Raw genomic sequence first — 24,563 nt, 5'->3', positions numbered from 1 at the left:
TTCCCTCCATGAAACTTCCCCAAGTTGATGTCTAAGACTATTATAATCACCTGCCTTATAATTCCACATATGTTCCCGTCTCTTTGACACTCCTGCATGTCTATTCATCTTCCAAGTAAAAACCACATGGTCACTCTCTCCAACTGGTGGGAGAGATGTCATCTCAGTTATTATCAACTCTTCTGATGCTATAACCAAATCCAAAACTCTTGAACCTCTTGTTCCCTTTATTATATGTTGCCTAAGATATTTGTCCCTCAAGAATTCTAAAAATTCCATTCCCTTATTGTTACATGCATCTTCCTCTCCCCAATTTATGCTGCTGTAGTTAAAATCTCCCATAACAATCTATGCTACATTTCCACCCATGCAATTCTAACTTCCCTACTCTGACACACTCTTGCCCAGAAAACAAAAGTCTCTTCAAATGCAATCCATCTCTTGCATATAGATCTCTTTTATCCTGAAATATACTCCACACATCTACATATCCCAGATCTTTCATCCTAAACTTTCTATACAAAAAGGCAAAGTTGGAGACATATCAATTAGGAGATATATCCTTAGTTGCTTTTGCTCTAATTTCAACCAAATGGGCTTGAATTCATCTAAGATATAAAGAACCTTACTAATGAATTTTCAACTGAAGGTCAGTTAGCTTGTCCAAAACAGAGGTAGCAGAGTTCCCACCCCCCAACCCAAGTAATTTGAGGGTTTTTTTTTCCCCCACCGGACATGCAAGCCTTTTGAATCATGCAAGACATGCATTTGAATCATGTCCAAATTAATTGAATTTGGACATGATTCAAATTAGACTAACCCAAACTCCAACCAACCATTCCAGTCACTAGACAAAGAATACAATTAAAAAAAGAAAAGAAAAGAAGAAATAAATTTTCTTTGGTATTTTCTTTCTCTATCAGGAAACAGGCAGAACTTTTCCAGCCCTAACTTTTTAGCAATTAGTTGACAGCCAATCTCCACCCTCACTGCTGTTGAACAGGAGATCAGCATGATCTCTACCAGTAGGCACAGAAAACAGTGCATGAAGCCATGCACTTTTTTCTATGTATGATAGATAACTGCCACCATTTTGTGGTCCTAATCATAAACTGATATTGCATGAAATAATGTATGCCATTGTTTCTTTGTTGCAGTATTTATTATAAACCTAATTTTGAAGGATAAAAAACCACTTATCTGCCAAAGTGTATATCGTTGTTGTTGTAACGGTCATGATGCCAGACTGATAGTAGAAGAAAGAACATTATAGGTTTGATTCTAGTCATTGACTAAAGATTTCTTTTTTTGGGGTCCTTCTTCAGACAATTTCTAAGTTAGATCCCCCCAAAAAAAATCTTTAGTCAATGACTAGAATCAAACCTATAATGTTCTTTCTTCTACTACCAGTCTGGCATCATGAACGTTACAACAATAATATATGCAGACATTGTATTCAAAATAAATGAATCTTGTTCCAGTATTTTATCCTTTTTTTTTTAATCCAAGCTCAAACAAATGAGTTTGCATGTGAGTTCATAAAATAAACTTGAAAACTGGAATATAATTCCTTCTAAGTATCATACATCTTCCTTTCTACACTTGTATATATGTACAAGGTGTGTATATTTTTAGTTTAATAGACTTAATATAAAAAAATGGCATATTGCTTTAAATTTAAAAAAAAAAAAAAAGTTAAAAGTACATGCACTTTCTACATTATGATAGAATCTAGACTCCTCAGCATTTCTTTTGTGTGTATCTTATCAGTGAATTTGGTTATTGAGCTAAAAATCCATTTTTGGTACCTGACATGAATGTTTCTGACATATTCAAAACTTTCCAGATTGTGTCAGATTGCAGATGTTCTGAAATTAACTGTTCTGGAGAATGGTAGTCTTTTTTCAGTTAATTTTATTGGGGATATTCTGTAGGTCACTAATGTGCTCATACTTTCCTGAATTTAATGTTCCAATTTTCTGATCCCAGTGACAGGCCATCTGCAGTGGCAAGGAATCGTTTAAATGTTTGAGAAGAATAAGATTAGTTTTTAGAAGAGTGGATAAAAGGAGCTAATTGAATGACTTGTGAAAGCTGTTTTGATGTATTTGTTTAATATTATTATTATTCGTGACAAGGAGTCCGAAGACTCATCACAAGAGGACCCCTACTATACAGCTGTCTCCACCACTACACACCAACCTCTACTACCAATCATCTTCATCAACGCCATCTACCACCCATCACCACCACCACCACCACAACTAATATTTTTTGTCTGTAAATTGCGTGTTCTGAAGGGCCGAGTTGTCAGTATGCGGGATGAAAAACCCGAATTTCCGGGAGAAAAAACCCTGCTAACTCTGTATGAGATCGGCTAACTCACCTTCGATTGAAAAAGTTCACATAAAGATTCCTCCTGTCATGACGAGAATCAAACTTAGGCCTATTCCAATCGAAGGGCACAGTGTACTATCGTTCTTCTGTTTCTGTTTTTCTGTTTCATATGTTTCTGATTCTTTCCAAAGTGCTGGGTGTGATGTCCAAGGTGGGTCATAAACTCATTATGTGATGAGTAGTGTGGAAACAGATTCATCTCCTGACTTATACTAGAGTAACTCTTAATTAAACAGCACATAATGAGATATGACTGCTTAGATTTCAGGAATGATGCAGTGATTATAACAACAATTCAATAAGAACAAATAATATAAATATAATAAATTACTTGAAATAGCTAACATATCGTTATTGTACCTTCATGGAGTACAAAGACTTATCGAAGACGCAAACTATCTACACAATCTATCATACCCATTAACAGACAACCCATTCCATTCATTCACGACTCTCCAAGCAGAAAAACTGAGGAGGAAAATCGCCAAGAAACTCAGGTGGCCAAACCTCCTGAGTTGAGGAGACCCAAACAAAGCCTAGTTTGGGTCTCCTCGATAAGCCTTTGTACTCCATGAAGGTGCCAGTACAATAACAATATGTTAGCTATTTCAACTAATTTATTATATTTATAGTATTATTTGTTCTTATTAAATTGTTGTTATAATCACTACATCATTCCTGAAATCTTCTGAATTCTCTCTAAAACTTCTTCATCCCCAAGAAACTCAGGAGGCCAAACCTGAGCACAGTAATCTAGATGTGGATGTATCAAGGCTTTATAAAGAGATATAAGATATAACAGCTTCCTTCTCTCTACTTGTTAGAGTTCTACAATGGCCAAGTAATCTTATGAGCAACCTTAGAATATGGCCTCTAAACTTCAACTTTGTGTCTACCACCACCCCTAAATCTCTAGCTTCATCTGTGTCCTGAAGCACAGTTCTATCAATGTGGTACACTGCTTGTAATTGATTTAACCCAAAATGCTTAGTTTCACATTAAACTGATATCCATTATCTTTTGCTCTTACCGACAGCCTATTTAAATCATCCTGCAAGCTCTCCACATCATCTTGATTAACTATTACTTTACCTAATGTTGAATCATCAGCAAACAACTGAATATTTCCTTTCAGATTATTTCCTATAATAGTTATGTGCAAATTAAACAGTAGTGAACCTAGCACAGAACTATGCGTCACAACACTAGTCACCTGTCTTCTCCTGGATTCTGCTTCTCTTTATACCACTTTTTAATGTCTGTCCAGCAACCACCCTCTTATCCACATAACTAGCAGATATATGGATTTGTGTTATGGAGTTCCATGTGCTATTCTGTCAAATGCCTTTGCAAAATCAACAAGAATTATCATGTACCCATTTCCTTTATCCAACTCAGCTGTCACTATGTTACAAAAAGTTTACTAATTAAAATGATTTTTAATTTTTTTAGTTTACTAAAAAAACTACAAAGCTATGTTGCCTGTCATGTTACAGCATTAACCTCACTTGGATGATATACCCTTGCAAAATAGTCACTCATTAACTCAACTATTTTATCTGCTTCTGTCACCTCATCACCATCAGCACTCATTAATGTTATTTTTTCATAGTCATTCTTTCTTTTACTTGCCGCATAACAAAAGAGCTCTTTGAGACTTTCTTAGGTCCACTAGACTAGCTTCTTCTCATAATCTGATTTTGCCTTCCTTAACACCTTTCTTGCCTGACTCTTCTACTGTTCACGAGCATTCTGGTTAACTTTCTCTTTATATACCTTCCACAGCATTTTCTTTTTCTGCAGCTCATATTTAATAATATTACTCATCTGTCTAACTCTTATCTGTTTGCTATCTGTTACACATTACAAAACTATTTGTTGCATATTGTTATTACTATTCTATATTTTTTTAATAATGGCTTCACACACATGTAAGAGAAACTAAATATAATTTATACTCCTATATATTTCCTTCATTATGTCATGAGCTTTTTCAGGGAGATGACAAATAAACTAGTAACAACATTTAAATTCTGAATACAAGAAAGAGTCATACAATATGCATATAATATCATGTGTGTCAGTCGCAGCTGTCCAGTAGGGGAGGAAACACTATTAGAGTTCAGAGACTTGGGAATAGATATATGGTTAATTAATTTAAAAATAATAAATGAATAAAAATATAAAAAAATTATAAACAATTAACAGCAATCACTTCCATAAACTTAGAAATAGGCATACAGTCTGTCAGATTTTTAAGATTATGATGGTATAGGGTTTCACACAATTCAAAAATCAGATGATCAAATTGTTGTGTAGCATCTTGGTACGGTTCCAGTGAACTCTGTGTCTAGTGTTGATGGCATGAGAAGCAAGGCTTGAACCTTCAGAATCCAGAAATCTTATATAATCTTTATGTTCTTCAATTCTAATAGCAGAATGGCCAGTCTGTACAAAGTAGCAAAGATGACAAGAACAGGATATTTGTTAAACCAGAAAGGATAAAGGTGATAATGTATGCTTGATAGGCAGCAAGAAAGCTGACAACTTCTTGGCTGGTTTGAAAGTAGTGTACAAATTACTTATACAAAGGGTCCTTGCTATTTGTTCAGATGTTCCTTTAAGGTAGGGTCCTGGTGCTGATCCTTTTAACATCAGATTGCAATCTGGAAGAGGGATAATAATTATCAGATATTTTCTGTATCACTGTATCCATTATGTAATACTTCTAACAGAAGACTTGATTGGCTTCAGGTCAGTAAGGCAAGGATGTCCCCTTTCTTCTCAAAATGTGTTAAGCTCAACATGTGTGAAGTATTGGATGAGCTGAACACAGGAATTAGGATATGGCAGATTGATCAGTAATTTGAGATATACTGATGATACAGTGCTCCTTTGTAATGACAAGGGAGAACTAGGACGAATCCTTAACAAAGTTAATAAAATTGGTAAGAACAGAGGACTTCAACTCATTCCTAGCAAGACAAAGATTATGATTCTTGAATGAAATAAGACAGTTAAGTTCCTGAGAAACATGTACCTTAACAGAGAAAGAATTCAGAAGTCAGCAAGTTCGAATACCTGGGATCCATTATTAATGTTGAAGAATTGCTGTTCAGATGACATCGGAAGAAGACTAGGAATGGCTAAGACAACAGTCAGAGACTTATCTAAAATCTGGAAGGATAGATCTATTGCCACAGGAACAAAGTTGAGGATTCAGGATGCAGCTGTTTTTCCAACAGCAATACATGGATGTGAGGCCTGGAACCTAAAGAAGTCTGATAGGAAAGGGATAGCTGCTTTTTGAGATGTGGTATTGTTACAGAAGTCTGTTGAGGATATCATATACTGAAAGACAGTCAGATGGATGGGTACTGAAAAGATCAGCAGAACTTTGAGGCTCCTTTAAAGATACTGACGGAAGAAAGCTGAAATACTTTGGACACATTGAAAGGATGGAAGGAGGACTTCCCAAAACAGTAATAGAAGGTGAAGTCCCTGGAAAAAGAGGAAGGGGTAGACCTTCATTTAGATGGATGGATAGTGTGCTGGAATGACTGATCTTCATAGAGTTGACATCTCCAGAAAGACCAAAAGTGCTTGATAAATTATTACTCCTATATATTTCTAGGAGTAATAATTTTACTCCTATAACTTATACTCTTATATATTACTATTACTCTTATATTAATATGGGAAACCGTTATTCAAAAAATATAGTGTCTAACACACATTTCTCTATTAAACAACTAGTAACTTGCTGTTATTATTATGGGAAGGCCCTCTGCTCCAATATTTAATCCTACACTCAACTCACCACTTCCACTACCCAGTCCTTCAACTACACACAACAACGCTACTATCATCAATGCATGTGCCACCCACCACAAAACAACAGTATTTTTTGTCTGTAAATTGCATATGTTCTTATGGCCATTTTGCCTGTATGCAGGAGAAACCCAAGTTTCAAAGAGAAAAAAAACCTGCTGCCCCCTTATGAGATCAGCTAATTCAATTGAAAAAGACCATATAAAAATTCCTCTTATCATGACAAGAACTGAACTCGGGTCTTTTCCAATCAAAGGGTGCAATGTCCTGTTCTTCGTATTGCATGATGGAGGTGCTTGAGAAGGTCTGCTGTCTAGTGCACATTCAATTAATATAACAGAGACTTATTGTCTGCTACACATGTTCTAATAATATGATTTATGCACCTAGCATTGAACAAAGTAGAGTATTCTTATATGCTTAGCCACATTAAGCTATCTATTAACTAAAGTTTTTCAAGTAGCTTAAAGCAATACTTAAATTAACTTTCGACACCTTGAAATTCTTACCATAGTAGTAGGTTTAGATTCATTAAATGTGTGTGTCTGAAGTCCTACTCACCTTAGTTGTGTAACAATATCAGCATCTTTCACTGAGTTCTTAGTGAACTACAGCTCAAGGAGGAAAAGGGTAAGTCTTAGTGGGAGTGATACTTTGCTTTTATGGATAGTTACAAACATTTTGCCTATTTCATTGTTGGGCAAGCTAAATAAAGTCTTCATCTGCCTTGACACAAGAGTAAGTTTGGTGAGTGAATTCATCAAAACTGATGAATCATTCTCTACTTTAATACCATTAGAGACTTGTGGAGATTTCTGTCATTATTCTTCATTATTTCTAACAGCAATATTTGATTCCAGTTTGTAGCTTCCTCTTTCTTTCCCCTCCTTTTTTATGAAAGCTAGAATGAAGGTACTCAGCTTTCTTTTTGCCTTCTTATCCATCTGCCTTTTTTAGTCATCTGTTTTCTTATGTTGCATATTATCTTACTCCATATGCATATCATTTTATAACGTAATGGCCACTCCCACTCTGTTTTGTTTCAGAAACATGGGCTGTTAAAAAGAAAGGCAGAAGTAAATTACAAGCTACAGAATTGAGATTTTCAAGAGGATTTTAAAGGATGTACAAAGTTGGATCATGTAAAAAATGAAAACATTAGAAGATTACTACACTGTAAACAGAAAGATCAAGAAATATAAAGAAAATAGAAAGATATCAGCTACCAAAAGTGCTGGATAAATTTAGACCAAAGGAAGAAAGAGGAAGGCCAGCTGCAAAATGGAAAGACCAGTGAAGCCAGAACATGCAAATGACAAATCCTTGAAAAGAAGAAGAAGAAATTACATGAAAGGTGAGAAATATGCAGTGAGATAGGATATGGAAGGATTGTTGAAAGAAGCAGAAATGAAGAGTAAGAAAATAAAGATTGTGAGTCTGCCTCACAGTGTCACAGAATGGCATTGTAGTTATGGGAATACTGTATTTTTAGAGAAGATGCAGGAAATAAGGTAGTAGGAGGGTATTATTAATGATAGCTGAATAACTTCAACCAATAAAAATAGAAGTCAAGGAGGATTGTAGATCTGAGGGAAATGGTTCATTTGAGGCTATCTGATGTGAGATAGGGGACAATATAGAAAAATATATTGTTAACTGTTGTTATATACCTGGGGTCCAGAGGAAGATATGAATGACATGTATCAAGGTTAGCACAATGAATGCAGGCTGAGCAATTATCATAGGAGACTTCAACTATAAGGATATATATATTGGAAGGAGGAAAGGTCACATAATAAGATGGAAATGGAATTTATGCAGTTACTAAGGAATAATTACCTAAAACAGCATGTGATAGAACCGGGGGGGGGGGGGGGTATGAGAGTTTTCAATCTTGTAATAGCATCCAGTGGTCTATAACTACAGTAGCAACTCTTTCCTCAAGGGGAAAGTGACCATGCAGTCTAGTTTCTGGGAGGTTGCTCAACATATGGAATTTTCAGTTAAGAAAGAGTTTATGTGGAACTACAAATCTGCAATTATGACAAACTTAGGTGGCACCTTGGACAATGCCATGGAATAAGAAGCTACATTGAATGAATGTCAGTAGTGCATGGGAAGTGGTCAGGAATTGTCCCTTTTGTGACAGTTTCTAAAAACACGGTATGAGACTATATATCCAGGTTCAAGAGTAGGGATTAAGTGGATGAGTAGCAATCTAAAGCAGGAGCTGCAAAAAAAAAAAGTATTGTAGAAGGAATGTAAACAAAAAGATGATCAGAACGCTCAAGAGCAACACAGAGCACAGGCCACAAGGGTAACTAGTATGGTAAGAAAGAGTAAATCAGATTTTGAGAGAAAATTAGTTAAAGCAGTCCAAAGTAAATCAAAAAGTTTTTTTTTTCATTGTGTAACAAGTAAGAGAAAGAATGATATGGAAGGATAACTTTACTCATTGCTGATGGTAAGAAAGTGATAGATTCATAAGAAATAGATGGCTGATGTGAGAATTGAGGAAGATGAACTGGAGGTGCTCAACATATGTGAATGCAGCAGTGGGATTGGAAGTCATGTCAGCTCTTGTGCTACTACAATAATATGCAAGAAAGTTGGCAATGCCTCTGATGAAGTTGTTTACTTTTAGTTCTGGCAAGGTTCCAAGGGAATGGAAACAGGGTAAGATACTTCAATCACATAAAGGTGACTCCAAGACAGATGTAACAAATACAGATCAGTTAGTATCACTTGAATGGTGGTCAGTGTTCCCTCTAAGCTGTGTGCATGTGCGTGCACACACATTTTACAACTAGCGCACACTAGATTTTCAAGATGAAATTAAAATTTATTAATTAAAGAAGTTCCACCTAAACATTAACCTATAAATTCTTTAAAAAATACAGTAACTTGGCAATGCTCAAGCCTATAACCTCGCATTTTTTATTACATTCTCGAAGTTGCACAAAACTTATAAATTAACCCTATTTGAGGCTAGCGATTTGATGCCAAAGTGAAAGGGGTGTGGCTTAAATGTGTAATTTTTAAGTAGCATATAGAATGGCACTTGGTTTGTTTACATCTCTGGCCTGACTCATGGAAAATTCCCAAACGTGATTGGCTGATCAAATTAGTTCAAGATCATGACGAATTAAAACAATGGTTTCATAATTTTAATAAAAATAATTAAATACTTTTAAAAACTTAAATTAGAGTACAATTAAAAATATTGTAGCATTTCGAAATTCTCTAATTTTTAAAAGGAATTTTAAAATAGTAGACTAAATAACATTCGTTTACACGCATTGAGATACAACCAAGTTAATTAAATCTAGCCTCTAGGCATATCTTTTAGCTCTTGTGTTGCCCCGGCAATGTTTAGTGTTGGTTCAGCTTTTGCCTTGCCAAGTTATTCAGTGAATAGTGTACATTTGTAAATTTATAAAAACAATAAAAAACATTCTTCTAATAACAAAATTGCAAAAAACTGATGCACCATGTCAAATTCAAAGGAAGCAAAAGGTGTGAAGCGAAAACGAACTGCTAGCTGCTTTAAAAGTGAATGGCTGGATGAAATAGTGAAAACTGCTATGCCAAAAGGTCATGAGTTGATAAACATTCAGCTGCATGAAATATTTATGTATGATGCTACAATTGGTGTTGTTTGTATTTATTGTCATGATGCAAATGTTGCTGGGGATTTTGCTAATGGGAAGAAGTTTGATGTCACTTGGAAGTTGGACTTTTTGAAACGCCATTTGACAAGTAAAATACATCTGGATAGTGTATACAAACTTAGGCAACAAAATTGTTCATTGCCAGCTACAGGGGTACTGCATATGCTACGTGAAAGTTCAGATGACTGAGAGAGAAAACGATCAAACCCAGAGCAGATTAAAGTTCTTATTGACAGTGTCTTATTAGTTGTTAAAATGAATAACTCTTTACTTTCAGTTCAACATATTAATGAACATATGGAAAAGTATGTTCAACTCCCAGACAGCTGGCGAAGCAAAAATCATGCGTTTGAATTTCTGGGAACAATCAATTTAATTGTTGAAAATGACATGTTTGAGCAAATTGCATCTGCAAATTTCCACACCTTAACCATTGATGAAAGCACTGATATAACTGTTAACAAATGTCTCATTCTCTATTTTAAGTTTAGACCTAAAGATTGTAATGAATATAAAACATATTTTGGGGGAATAATTCAGTTGCAGGCATGTGATGCCTGCTCCATTGTGTTAGCTATTAAACAGTTTTATCAAGAAAAGAAATTTGATCTCCAAAAAATGGTGATGTTTACCTCTGATGGAGCCGCAGTGATGCTGGGCAAAGTTAATGGTGTCGCTGCAAAACTTAAATTAGAAGTTCCACATCTTGTCCAGCAACACTGTGTAGCTCACCGTGGGGATATGTGGAAGGAAATTAAACTAATCAGCGATATTGATACATTAATGAGAACAGTGTACACACTCTTTTCTCGTTCCACAGTGAAAAGACATGAATTTAAAGAAATTGTCGAGGTGTCTGAAAATGAAGCTATTGCCTTCAGACCACTCAATGAAGTGTGGTGGCTATCCACACATTTTGCATTACAGGCAATAATAAGAAACTATGAGGGACTAATCACATATTTTGAAAAAGACAAATCAAATGATCCCATGGTTAATTATTGTCACAATAAATTAACTAACGTGACATTCAAAGTAGCTGTTAATATTTTAAGTGATGTTTTTGAAGAAATGGCTTCCCTGTGCAAAAATCTTACAAAGGAGTAACCTTACACCACTAGACAGTCATCATTTTGCCAGAGGGATGATTAACAAAATCAGGAATCAGTATTTAGAAGGTGACGCTTGCTGGAGTGACAGAGTAAATGCTCTACTTAAATAAGTAGAGACTGAACCAGTAGATACTAGGCCTCTGTTAAATTTTATAAATTGTTATTTATTTTTATATATATTTATATATATAATATATATTGTTATATATATATATATAAATATATTATAATTTATTATAATATATATTATATATATATTATAATATATATTGTTATATATATATATATATAAATATATTATAATTTATTATAATATATATATAATATATATTGTTATATATATTTATAAAATTTATAAATAAATTTTATAAATTGTCCTCTAAATGTGCACATTTAGAGGACAGATTCCCTGAGAATGAGAAGAATATAAGAATGGTCAGTGTTTGATATCTCCTCTATTTCACATTGTGATTTCTCATTTGGTAGCGAACATGTTAATGCCCTTGGTCTTAAATATCATGATTTTCTGGATGATACTACAGAAATAATTAGTCAGTTTAATGATTTCAAATTTTCTGTACAAGAAAAAATTAAATGCAAAATGATATCAAATTTTACACAAACGGTTATATTTGCTCTTCAAAATGAGTAGTTTTGTGATTTGACAAAGTTGATGGATATTGGAGGAACCTTCCTTGCATCTAGTGCAGACTGTGAGCGAGGTTTTAGTCTAATGAATCAAATAAAAAACCAACTTAGAAACCGTTTAGGAGAATGTCATTTGGATATGCTAATGAGAGTGAAAAGTTACCAATTATATGAAAATTCAATTAATTTAGATAGTATGTATAAATAGTGAATGCCAAAGACAGAAGAGAGAAAAAATAAAGAGAAGCTAGAACTAAACAAGATGAGAATTAGTAACGGACTTATTATGAATGTTTAACAAGGTGAGAATTAGTAATGGGAATATTTTATTATGTATGTTTAGAGTTATTTGCAAAGTTAGAAAATTTAATTAAAGGCAATCAGTCACTAGTGTTATCTTTTTTTTTTACTTTATTTCTTACTTCTAATCAGATCAATATTAAATACATATAAAATATTTATGTTAGCTCTGTGATTGATGTCACACAACTTACTTGGTGATGGTAATAATACACACACTTAGAATCCTATCTAGTACAGTCGGTATCGTGTTGACCTCGCATGCACGAAGTCCCCAGATCGAGTCTTGCCCAAAGCTAGTGAATCGTGATTTCCAACTGTTTACTGGGGAGGCTACTGCCGTGAGTGGAAACACGGTGGGGAGTTGGGGTGACCTGGCTGACGTCCGTATGATTTCTGCGCACACTCACAGCAAAAAATTAGAGGGAACATTGGTGGTGGTTAAAGTATTGGGAAAGTCAGTTAAAGATAATTCAGAAATTGGCAGATACAAATATGATACTTTATAGGGGACAGCATGTCTTTGTAAAACATAGGTCCTACTTTAGTAATTTACTCACATTTTGTAATAAGGTGACAGTGGAATTATAAAAAAAAATGGCTACAGAATTATACTGCTGGACTTTGCAATGGCTTTTGACAGAAAGCTGCATGAAAAACTTTTACAAAAGTTAGAGCAAACAGTAATGGGTGAGGGCTGATAGACATTGGAGGGTGGTGTGCTGTGGGGTGGATTCAAGGTGAAAAAGAGGGGACTACTGGAGTGCCCCATGGCTCTGTACTAGAACTGCTACTCTTTAATTTGCATATTAATGATATAGTGGAAAATGAAAATTTAAGTGGGAGGGGCTATTTAGTTGTTTGCTGATGATGCAAAACTGGGGAGGACAATAATTGATAAAGGTGATGTAGATACTTATCCTACAGGATGATAAAATTACTTGGCATTGTGAGCAAAGGATAATGATTGTGAATTTAATGTTGTGAAATATAAGATGATGCACTTCAAGATGAAAAGATTACATACTGTATATGACATTGATTTACTGGATTGCAGGAAAATTTATGAGGCTCGGAATTTGGGGGTAATGTTAGACATATAATGTAAAGTTGCTAAAACAGCAAAATGAAGATAGGGAGGTCATTATTCCTCTCTATAAGACTATGATTTTGCTAAATCTTGACTACTGTGCACAGGTTTGGTGACATAGGTTTCTTGGGTATAAGAAAGTTATGGAGATGATGTGAGTGACCAAGCTGTTGACAGGTCTATGGAATGCTCCCTACCCTTGAGGATAGGCTAAAGGTGTGCTGGTTACAGAGTTTAATTGAAAGGCAGAAAATACGATAAAAACCATATTTACTCGAATATAACTCGCATTTTCCCCAAAAAATTAAAGCTAAAAAATTGTGGTGCAAGATCTATGCAGGGATTTTTGAAAACGAAAGTTTCAGGAAAAAACTGAAAATGGACATTCACTTACCAAGAATCTCCTATTTGCTATTGCTATTTCTGGCCTAGAGAGTGGTTTCCTTGCATACATCCTACCCAATTAGCATCATCTTCTTTCCCATTATATCATTCTTTCCCAAAAAATTACTGGTGATTTAAAAGATTTGAGATACGTAATGAACAATCCTTCATGAATGACTAATGAGAAGTGAAAGCAGAGTGCAAAACAGACAGCAGTGGTAGGCCAGTAGAGATAGAGCAGCTATGAAGACATGCATATTTGGTGGGGTATTAACAAAAGATCGCACGACCCAAAGATAAAAGCAAGCCGATAATTTTTGTAATGTTTCTGCCTGCTGGTATCTCCACTTGGACCTGGCTCCCACTGAAGAGACCTCAATAAAGGTCCAAACTAGTCTGGGTAGTGGCCCTTCCCTTAATGCATAACATTATACATATTCGATGATGTGATCAAGGAGATGTGTTTTGCATTATGGGAGATACTGAGATAGGAGTGATGTTAGCTTGCTCCACCTTTGCAACGAGTTGCCCAGTGTTGTACCACCTTACCCCAGTCCTGAAGATACTTTCAGGTGCAAAGTTTGCTCACACTTGGATAAAGGATTAAACTAAATTTATTATAGTCTAACCAAGTGAAAAATAAACTTTCAAAATTCAGTTTGGTTGATAGGTGATATGCAGGGGCGCGCCAAGGGTATTTGCCACCCGGGTGCAAACTTTTATCGGCCGCCTCTTTAAAAAATAACTAAAAGAAATTTTACCTTTCACTAAGTAATCAATTCTTTCGAAACTTTGTTAAATGTGAAGGTTTTTAAAGTGAGTGCAATTTGACATAGCTAACTAAGCATTAAAACTACGTTAAGTGAGCAGTGAAAATGCTCACTTCTTTTTTGTGTACTATTCTGTGTAATCATGAGAGCATTTTTTCCTTAATGATATTTAATTTATTAGAAAATTAATATATACTTAATATAATATATAAAAACTTCTTTTTTATCATAGGGCAGAAAAACTATAGTATAATTAAAACCATCATATTCAAACAAAAGGCATATAATGACAAGTGCAAGATAACTTTTACTTGGCATGTTTAAAATAATCTTTACTCATGATAGTAGCACAATGGATAACATTAATGAATATTATCACTTTTTTTATTTATTTATCCCACACATCAGTGAGGTGTAGATGAGGGTTGAGAATGAAGACAATTAGCATTATTCTTAAAGAGCTGTAAGTTGAAATTGCTGGAAAGCACACACATAATGAGGAAGACTGTTCCAGAGGACAGATGTAGATGGAATAAATGAGAAGAGGAGAAACGGGTTCCATGAGTTTGCAGTTGCACTGTAAAGGGATGTTGGACAGCATTTGCTCTTGTTTTAACAGGCCTCGCAGCAAGTAGAGGAATGATGTTTGCCTGTTCACTGAAACAGTGACCATGGAAGTACCTGTAGAAGAGACAGAGCTTGGAGAAGTTGAAAGTAAATGCCAGTCCAAGGAGAGAAAATTCATCCTGTCTGGTGATGTGTGCATTGCTGAGGGTGAGGGAAGGTGAGATGAGATCCCTTTTGCAAGAGAAAAGGCAGGACTACATTTAGCAGCATTCAAGGTGACTAGGTTACCATATCCCACTGAAGGATGGTATGGAGATCAGTGTTTAAGGCACTGGTTGCAGATGATCTTGATGAAAGGGATGTCTGGGAAATGCGTAGTTTGTCAAAGGAGCAGGATGAGTGGAGAGTGATATCATCGGCAGAGCTGTGGATAGCAATTGTAACTTGACTAATGAATGACATCATAACATTATAAATTACTTTTTGCATGCCATTTATTATATGGACAGATAACAGAAGACCTTAACTGCTATAATATCTGTCATACCACTTTAAATTCATTCACCATTACACTCACTATCCTTTCTGGCAGTGCATTCCATTCACTTATTACACTACTTGCTAAAAATCTATTTCTTACTCCTTTTTGGATAACACCCTTATATGGCTTCAAGGGGTGACTCATTGTTTCTTCTTCTATTGTTTCTAAATATCTTAATCATATCATCCCATTTCCTCTGTTCACTATCAAGATTACATTCTCTTAGCCTGTCCTCATATTTGGCATTTTTTATCCTTGATATTCTTCTTTGTTGTGGCTGTGAGTTCTTAAACATTTTATCATTTCTCAGAAATCTGTAAATCTGATCTGCAAGATCTTATATAATGAGACCACCACTTTGTCTTTTATTATCAATATTGTTCTTACTGAAGAAATCAGTTTCTTGGAGAGAGGAAGATGCATGTAACAATAGGGGAATGGAATTTCTAGAATTCTTGAGGGACAAATGTCTTAGGCAACATGTAACAGAGGGAACAAGAGGTTCAAGAATTTTGGATTTGGTTATAGCATCAGAAGAGTTGATAATAACTGAGTTGACGTCTCTCCCACCAGTTGGAGAGAGTGACCATATGGTGTTGACTTGGAAAATGAATAGACATGCAGGAGTATCAAAGAGACGGGAACTTATGTGGAATTATAAGGCAGGTGATTATAATAGTCTTAGACGTCAACTTTGGGAAGTTTCATGGAGGGAGGAATTGGAAGGCCGGGATATCACCAGTGCGTGGGAAATTGTGAAAGAATATTTGTTATCAGCAATGGTAAGTTGTATACCACGAGTGAAGAAGAGGGCGCAATTTGGAGTAAAGTGGATGACAAACAATATTAAACAGGAATTGCATGCGAAAAAGAGGCTATGGAAGAGATATAAGGAGACAGGTGAAGAGATACATGAGGAATATAAGACACAGGCCAGAAGAGTGACTCGTGTGGTAAGGAAAGCGAAACTGGAATATGAGAGGAGATTGGCCCTAAGATCCAAAGAAAATCCTAGGGAATTTTTTAGCTATGTGGCCAGTAGGAGGAGAAATGACTGTGGAAGAATGATATTGTGGGATAAAAATGGGAATAGAGTGACTGATGCAGCGGACATAGTGGAATTGTTCAATGAACACTTTATTGGAGTATTTCATCCTAGAGGAGTCAGTTTTAATGCTAGAGGGATAGGACTGGTACGAGGTCCGGAGGTACAGGAGGAGAGTGTGTTTCAGATACTGAGTACTCTGGATGTCAGTAAAGCTGTGGGACTGGATGGTATTTCGCCACGAGTTTTGAGAGAATGTGCTAGGGAATTGACAATACCCTTAACATGGCTTTTCAATGAAAGTCTGGCTTTGGCAAAGGTGCCCAGGGAATGGAAGGAAGGTAGGATAGTGCCATTGCATAAGGGTGGTAACAGACTGGAAGTGTCTAATTATAGGCCAGTCTGTGTGTCATCAGTAGTTGTTAAGATCTTGGAGAAAGTAGTGAGGGACCGTGTACAGCATTGGGCAGATGAGGGTAATGTTATCTGTGAGAATCAACATGGATTTGTGAAAGGACGCTCTTGTTTTAGCAATATGCTAGCCTTTTATAATAAAGTTACAAGAGCATTAAATGAGGGAAAGGCATATACTGCAATTTTCTTAGACTTGGTGAAGGCATTTGACAGGGTGCCACATGATAAGCTGATATTTAAGTTGCAGCACATGGGTCTGGATGTCAGATTGGTCAACTGGATTCAGGATTGGCTGTCTGATAGGTATCAGAGAGTTGTGTATGGTGGAGCAGTTTCCAGGAGGCAGAGGGTTACAAGTGGGGTCCCACAGGGCTCAGTCCTAGGACCTATATTGTTTAACCTTTATATCAATGACATAGCCAGTGGATTGCAGGGGGATATTCAGTTGTTTGCGGATGATGCGAAGCTGGGAAGGATTATTAGTAATAGTGCAGATGTGGTAGCCCTGCAAGAGGATTTAAATAAGCTAGATAGATGGGCAAATGAATGGGGGGTGTCAGTTTAATGCAGCAAAATGTAAGGTCTTGATGTTTGGGAAACATCGATGGGATGCTGCATACTCTATGGGAGGAGTTATACTGCAGTAAGTTGGGGAGACAAGAGATCTGGGGTTGATGATTGATAGAAACCTGAAGTTTAGGGGATATATTGCAAAGGTGGTGAAGGTAACACAGATGATTGCTGCTATTATGAGAAGGACACTGACCTGCAGTGATAAGAGGGTTATCATTCCGTTGTATAAGTCTCTGATCAGACCACACTTGGACTATTGTTCTCAGATTTGGTCCCCAGGATTTGAAGGGGATAAATTAACTGTGGAAAGGATACAAAGACGGATGACAAAGATGGTTTCAGGACTGTACAAGGATAGTTATGAGGATCGGCTGAGAGAATGTGGACTGCAGAGTTTGGTGGATAGAAGAAGGAGAGGTGATATGATTGAGACTTTTAAACTGTTGAGAGGTGGTTACAGGGTTGACACTGGGGAGTTCTTTCATTTGGTTGAACAGCAGGAAGGAGTGATGACAAGAGGCCATCCCTGGAAGTTAAGAACGGAAACTGTGAGCAAGAGGGTGAGGACTGGTTTCTTTGCATGGAGGGTGGTTGAGCCGTGGAATGCATTGCCTGATAGAGTGGTGAGGGCAAGAACAGTCAATGAGTTTAAGGAGTGGTATGATAGACTTTGTGTTTCTTAGGCGGAACCTCCCCTCGATGAGTCTTGACAGACTTTATGTTCTTAGGAAGGACTTCCCTCGATGAGTCTTTTGACTCCTTGGAGGCCTGAATGATAATAATAATAATAAAAATAATAATAATAATAAAATATTTTTAAAGTATTTCATAAACATTTATTCCCTATCTGCTATCACTAAGCTCCCTTGTTTCCTCGAAAGTAAGTCCCATAACAGTCACCTGCTCTGTTTTTGAATGCAAAAGTCCAAGACTTTACATTTAGTTGCTTTAATCTTACATGTCCACTTAGCTTTCCACCTTGTCTGCCTATTTAAATCTCCCTGAAAGGTCATTGTATCATCTCCACTAATAGCCACTCTCCTGAACTATTCTCCTTTACCTACACAGTAAACCCATTCTTGATATCATTGATACACTGATGGGACAACAGCAATCCAAGAAAAGAACCCTGCAGTTGTCACAACATCAATATGCAGTTGCCTGAAATCTATCAGATAACCAGTACATAATCCTCTCTAAACTAACTAGTTATTCAGGCTTCTCTCATAAATGTCATTTTATGTAAAATCATAATTACATAATAAAATCATAAGAACAATAATTAATAATTTCTGAAATCCAGAAAATAAAAGTGAATTATTTGGTAACCTTATCGCATAGATGGAAGAAAATATATATTTTTTTTTTCCTAGCATGTATCCTATTAATTATGGTGGCCATTTTTATTCAGTAGAACCATAGAATTTTTAAAATTTCAGAGGATTTTAAAATTAATCGCAGCTTATTTCCATATTGTCAAATTTCTGATTTTTTTGTCAGCTTAATGATAAAGATGTGTATACTTTTTTAATTGGTTTTCATTTTCAAAGAAGCTAATTTTTTTCAAGTTTCATTCAAATTTTTTTCCATTTTTTTTTTTTTTTATATTCTATCCCATTTTATACTCTAATTCACAAGGCTGAAATTTTTTTTGTGTGTGTGCAATTCATTCATACATGTGTAGCAGATATATTCTGCTATACATTGTTGGATCCTACTTCTTCTCAATCTATACTTTGGATCCAACATGTTAGTCACTACGATGTTCTTAAACAAAAAATAATTGCTAGTTGATTTCTAATACAAATATAGAGAAAATTTATATTTATAGACTGTGCCACTCTATATCTAAATTAGTTCAAGAATTGAAGAAAAATCAACCCTCAACTATTTCTCCTTATATGTTGTTATTATATATACTGGCCGAGTATGTTTAACTTACTTAATTTACCCACTTTGGTTCGAATATTTTATGAATGGTGCAGTAAAAGAGAGTCAGGCAAAATACAACTTTTGATTAACAAAAACAAACATTTAATTTTAAAATCACAAATTTTACACTTAACTTCAAATCAGTAATTAAAATATCACAAGCATTTTAGCTTCTCTGATAAATTCAATCATACAAACTCAGACCATGATAAATCTGTCATCTCTATAATACAGTCTTCTCACAGTTCCTTAAGTTCCAAATACAACAAAAATTGCAGTAATGCCTCTTCACAAACAAACAATTTTAAATTTACACTTTAGTTAACTTCCTCAATAGTTATTGTTAGTATAAGGAAATTCTAGGATGAAACTCTCACACTTCTCTGTATAGGAATATTAACGGTTGGAATAATCTTACTGATAATCTTTTTTCTTCACCTACTTATACGTAAACACTTTTTATAACTGTAAACACTTAAACAGTATACGGCACTCATTAAAATAATTCCTCTAAGCGATAACTGAATTAATCGTCGGTCACTATACACATAAACAAACGTTGTTGCATAAAGTACTACTGATCACTCATGAAATAAGGCAACACCACAATAATTCCTTAACTTGAGGTTTTATATGCACAGTTGTTTACTCTTCCAGCATTCAATTAATTCTTTAGACACTACAATACTAAACACAGCTAACGGTAAAACTTCAATTTTACAGCCTCTACGATTCCCTAGTTACTCGATGCTTTATTTCAAGATTCTGTGTGTCCTGACAGGTCGGCCCTGAAATTATATCTCAATTCAAGTATCGCTAGTCTAATTAATAGTCTCGCAGCTGTTTTCCGTAGCTATAATTGTTATTCTACAACTTATTAGCTAACTGCTTCTCGACTAGTAGACTTTATTAGCTGCTTGAGTGACTTGCCGACTCGCTATTATCGCACTGTGATTCCCAAATGCTCTGATTCCAACCTAATGCCAATCCTCTCCTTTTTCTCTCTCTTAATTTATCTAATCTCTGTATATTTTCAGCGTTCTTCCCTTTTTATATCCATTCTTCCCACCTAAATTATTCTCGTGATTTCTTTCTAAAACTCTTTTCAATAAACATTCTCCCCACGTGATGTTCCAAAAACGTGCTCGCTCACTTACATACGTCTCCATGACAACAAAACAGAATATAATAAAATTTGAGGTACTGCATAATGCTAAACTTCTACAAATAGGAATAAATAAATAAATAAATAAATAAAATAAAAAATAATTTTCAATTAATGCACAGTTAAATTATCAAATACAAGTTCTTATAATATTAATATAGTAATGAATAAAATAGCTTAATAATATTTAATACAGTCTTTTCATTATTAATACATATATCCCCGATTTAATAATTAAATATTAGACAAAATTAAGGTAGTTATATGAATATTAAATTGTAAAATAAGTTGTTTACATTAAATAATATTTACAAGTCTAGCCTTTGTGATGGAAGATCATGTTGGATTCTGAAGCAAACAATAATTACTCCAATCTCTATATATTCAGAATCCAACAACATGTATGAATATTGCTCAAAATCATAATTGAAGAATTTTTTGCTGATAAAAAAAACTGCCTCAGAGTTTGCAAAAAATTGAAATCGATAAACTCAGAAAAAAGGTTTGGGAAAACCAAATAAAAAAATTTGAAAATTTTTTGAGAATGGTAATGTACTGTAAGCAAAATTGAGTCCATTATTTTCACTGCTTTGGCCTAGATAGCATTTTAAAGTGAAACAAAACAAAAAAATTTAGTTTTCTTCATCTGAATTTCAGTGTATTTAGCATTCACCTATCTAGACAATTTTTTCAGAATTCAGTGATGTATCATGGGACGTTTGAAAATGGGAGAGTAAAATAAACAAAGATGAATGCTTAAAGAAAAAAAAAAATAACATTCTCTATAGGGTACATAAAGCAAACATTTAATCAGAGGGACTTTAATCTGTGATTTAATTTTTTTTTTTTTATTTGACAATTCACTGAATTTAATTTTGAAGAGAGAATATTATTATTATCATTATTATTAAAAGACGCCCTCTAGGGACTCATCGAGGGAAGCCACATGCCATCTGTACTGGCTATTCATCCAGTTCTTGAATTCATTCACAATACTTGCACACACCACATATTCAATGACAATGCATTCTTTTCACACATCACTAAGAGGGTGGTCTGAAATGTTCTCGGCCTTGACCATAGATGGCAACGCTATCGCCAAGATTTTTTTTTCTAAGTTTGTACATCTGTCATAAGCATCCAGGTAAATTTGCAAGTCAATCTATCAAGTAGTTTGTTTTATACAGCTGCCTGAAGCAAAAGTGTTTTTTGTATTCCTTGAAATGGATAAAATTGAGTATCGTGCAGTTATAAAATTCTTTGTAAAAGAAGGTTTGATGCCAAAATAAATTCATTCGAAGTTCATAAAAGTTTATGGGCACTCTTCTCCTTCATTTTCGACAATTAAGAAATGTGCTGCGAGTTTAAACGTGGCTATACCAGCCTTGAAGATGATCCACGTGAAGGATGTCCAAAAAGTGTAACAACATCAGAAATTATTGATCAAGTGCACGATATGGTATTGGATGACCAACGAGTCAAAGTACGTGAAATTACTGAGACTATAGGCATTTCAAAAGAATGTGTAGGATATATTTTGCATGAAGAATTGCAAATGAAAAAGCTTTGCTCAAGATGGGAGCCACACTTGCTCACAGCAGATCAAAAATACACTCGTGCGAAATTCTCTGAACAGTACCCGGAGTGTTTTAACAAGAATAAAACTGATTTTGTGCGTTGATTTATTACTATGGATGGGACTTGGATTCACCATTACATACCAGAATCCAAACAGCAAAAAGAATGTGTAGGATACATTTTGCATGAAGAATTGCAAATGAAAAAGCTTTGCTGAAGATGGGAGCCACACTTGCTCATAGCAGATCAAAAATACACTTTCGTGAAAATCTCTGAACAGTACCTGGAGTGTTTTAACAAGAATGAAACTGATTTTGTGCATTGATTTATTACTATGGATGAGATTTGGATTCACCATTACACACCAGAATCCAAACAGCAGTCAAAACAATGGACAGAAGCCGGTTATAAAGTGCTAAAGAAGACAAAGTCGGTTCCGTCAGCAGGAAAGGTCATGGCCTCGGTGTTTTGGGATGCTAAAGGCATCTTGTTTATTAATTATCTTGAAAAGATAAAACAATAAATGGGAAATATTATTCTAATATTTTAACCAGACTGGACAAAATAATTCGGGAGAAAAGACCCAGTTTGCAGAAGAAAAAAAAAACATCTTTCATCAGGACAATGCACCTGCCCACAAAGGTGTTTTGGTAATGGGAAAATTAATGGATCTGCACTATGAATTGTTGGCACATCCACCCTATTCCTCAGTAACCACCCTCTATAAGATGAAAAACGTCATGCAGTTAACAAATTCCCAGTCTGTCTTCATAATTAGTATTCCACAATCCTGATATCATTTTTAACACTCTCCTTTACACTATCTCCACTGCATCAGAATCACCATAGAAACCAGGAGACCAGACCTGTGCACAGTAGTCCAAGTGAGGTCTTATCAAGGCTTTGTCCATCCATCCATCCATCCATCCATCAGTGACTTTAACAGGCACTTTAGCACCCATGGCCTTCCAAGTATCCTTGGACTTCTCAACTGTAATATGAGGATAAGGCAATTACTCCCATGCCCTAAGTATTGTTGTCTGTAAATTGTGTGTGTTCTACTGGGTGGTTTGTCTGTTTTGAGGGATGAAAAACCTGAGTTTCCAGGAGGGGGAAAACCCTCTACCTCCATATGAGACTGGCTAACTCACTTTTTGTCGAAAGAGACCAGATAAAGAGACACTCACCCAGTCTGCTACATCCACACCGAACTGTCTGCTCGGTAGAGGATGTAGCACGATTTGTCATCACTCCATAACACAGCTTTCCAAGCTTCCACATCCCACTGTACACACTCTTAGCACCACTGAAGACAATGCTGCATGTTGGTTTGGGTAATGCAGGCTTGCATATTGTAGTCCTACTGAGGAAACCCATTTTGTGAGCCTTAGTTCTGAATGTTTTATGCAAATTTGTGTTCCAGTCGATGCCGAGAACTCCACATTCAATGTGGCAGACAATGAATGGCAGTTTTATATACACTTCATAGCAGCCTATGGTCATGTTCAGTGAGTGTGGCAGGCTGTTCACTGCAGGTAGCACTTGCTGTTAAGTCTCTATGCTTCCATCTCAGTATGGTTTCACTAATTGTTGACCAAGGATGGCCCAATTTGTCAATAATTACCAAACAGATTGGTCTGCAACATAGCACCCACGCACAACATCTCTTTCAAACTCTGTCAGTTCCCTTCTTGCATCCATTTCACCATGACACGGCTGCACTTACACTGGAACACCATATTCCTCCAATTTATACCAGCTATAGATACATGAGTTGTTACATGGCATGATGCATCTTACCGATGGAGGGGTCTGTTGACTTCTTTCCAAGCAGTGTGTGGGTGTATTTTTAATAAAAAAGATATCCTAAAACTTCATGAGTATTCCAGATTTTACCTTAAACCTGGGCAAAATTTTAGTATAAAAAATGCAATTATAATCAGTATATATACCTGATAAGATTTTTGTTTGTTCCATTTTAAATATAGAGCTTTCTCATTATCTCCCCCCCACCCTTTACTCTTTTAGAATATTGGTAATGGCCTTCTTAGTGTCTTTTTTTTTTTGAGGGGGGGGGGAACATACAGGTTAAGCCCAGTTAGGAACTTCAAAAGTTTGTAGGTCTAAACTTGTAATTCAGAATGTCTACTGTTTCACCTCATAACTGGAATCAAAAGTTTAACTTTTTCATATCATTGATTTTAAGAAGTTTAAGCTATGAATGGAGAAAATCACATTTATTGCTTTCTTGGAATTACACTTGCAGCTAGGAGGTTCTAATTGGGTTTTCCCTGTTTTCTCACCAGTCTGCTAAAGTGAATCAATAGCCTGAAAGTTGTAGATGTTTTTTTGGAGAGTCTTGGTTTGCAATTAAAATGAAATCCTATGAAGTTTCCAAACTGACTAATTTGCACCTTATGTGTAATTAAAATTACTCGTGACAACTTACTCTCTTAATTGAAACAATTCTTTTATTATTATTATTATTATTATTACATGACACCTCCAGGGAGTCCAAGGACTCATCATGGGAGAGCACACTACT

Source organism: Typopeltis vanoorti, chromosome 13 (assembly GCF_054136105.1).
Source record: "Typopeltis vanoorti isolate ZY-2024b chromosome 13, IOZ_Tvanoo_1.0, whole genome shotgun sequence".
Taxonomy (NCBI): domain Eukaryota; kingdom Metazoa; phylum Arthropoda; class Arachnida; order Uropygi; family Thelyphonidae; genus Typopeltis; species Typopeltis vanoorti.
The sequence above is the reverse complement of the archived record's forward strand: the minus strand, read 5'-3'. Positions refer to the sequence as shown.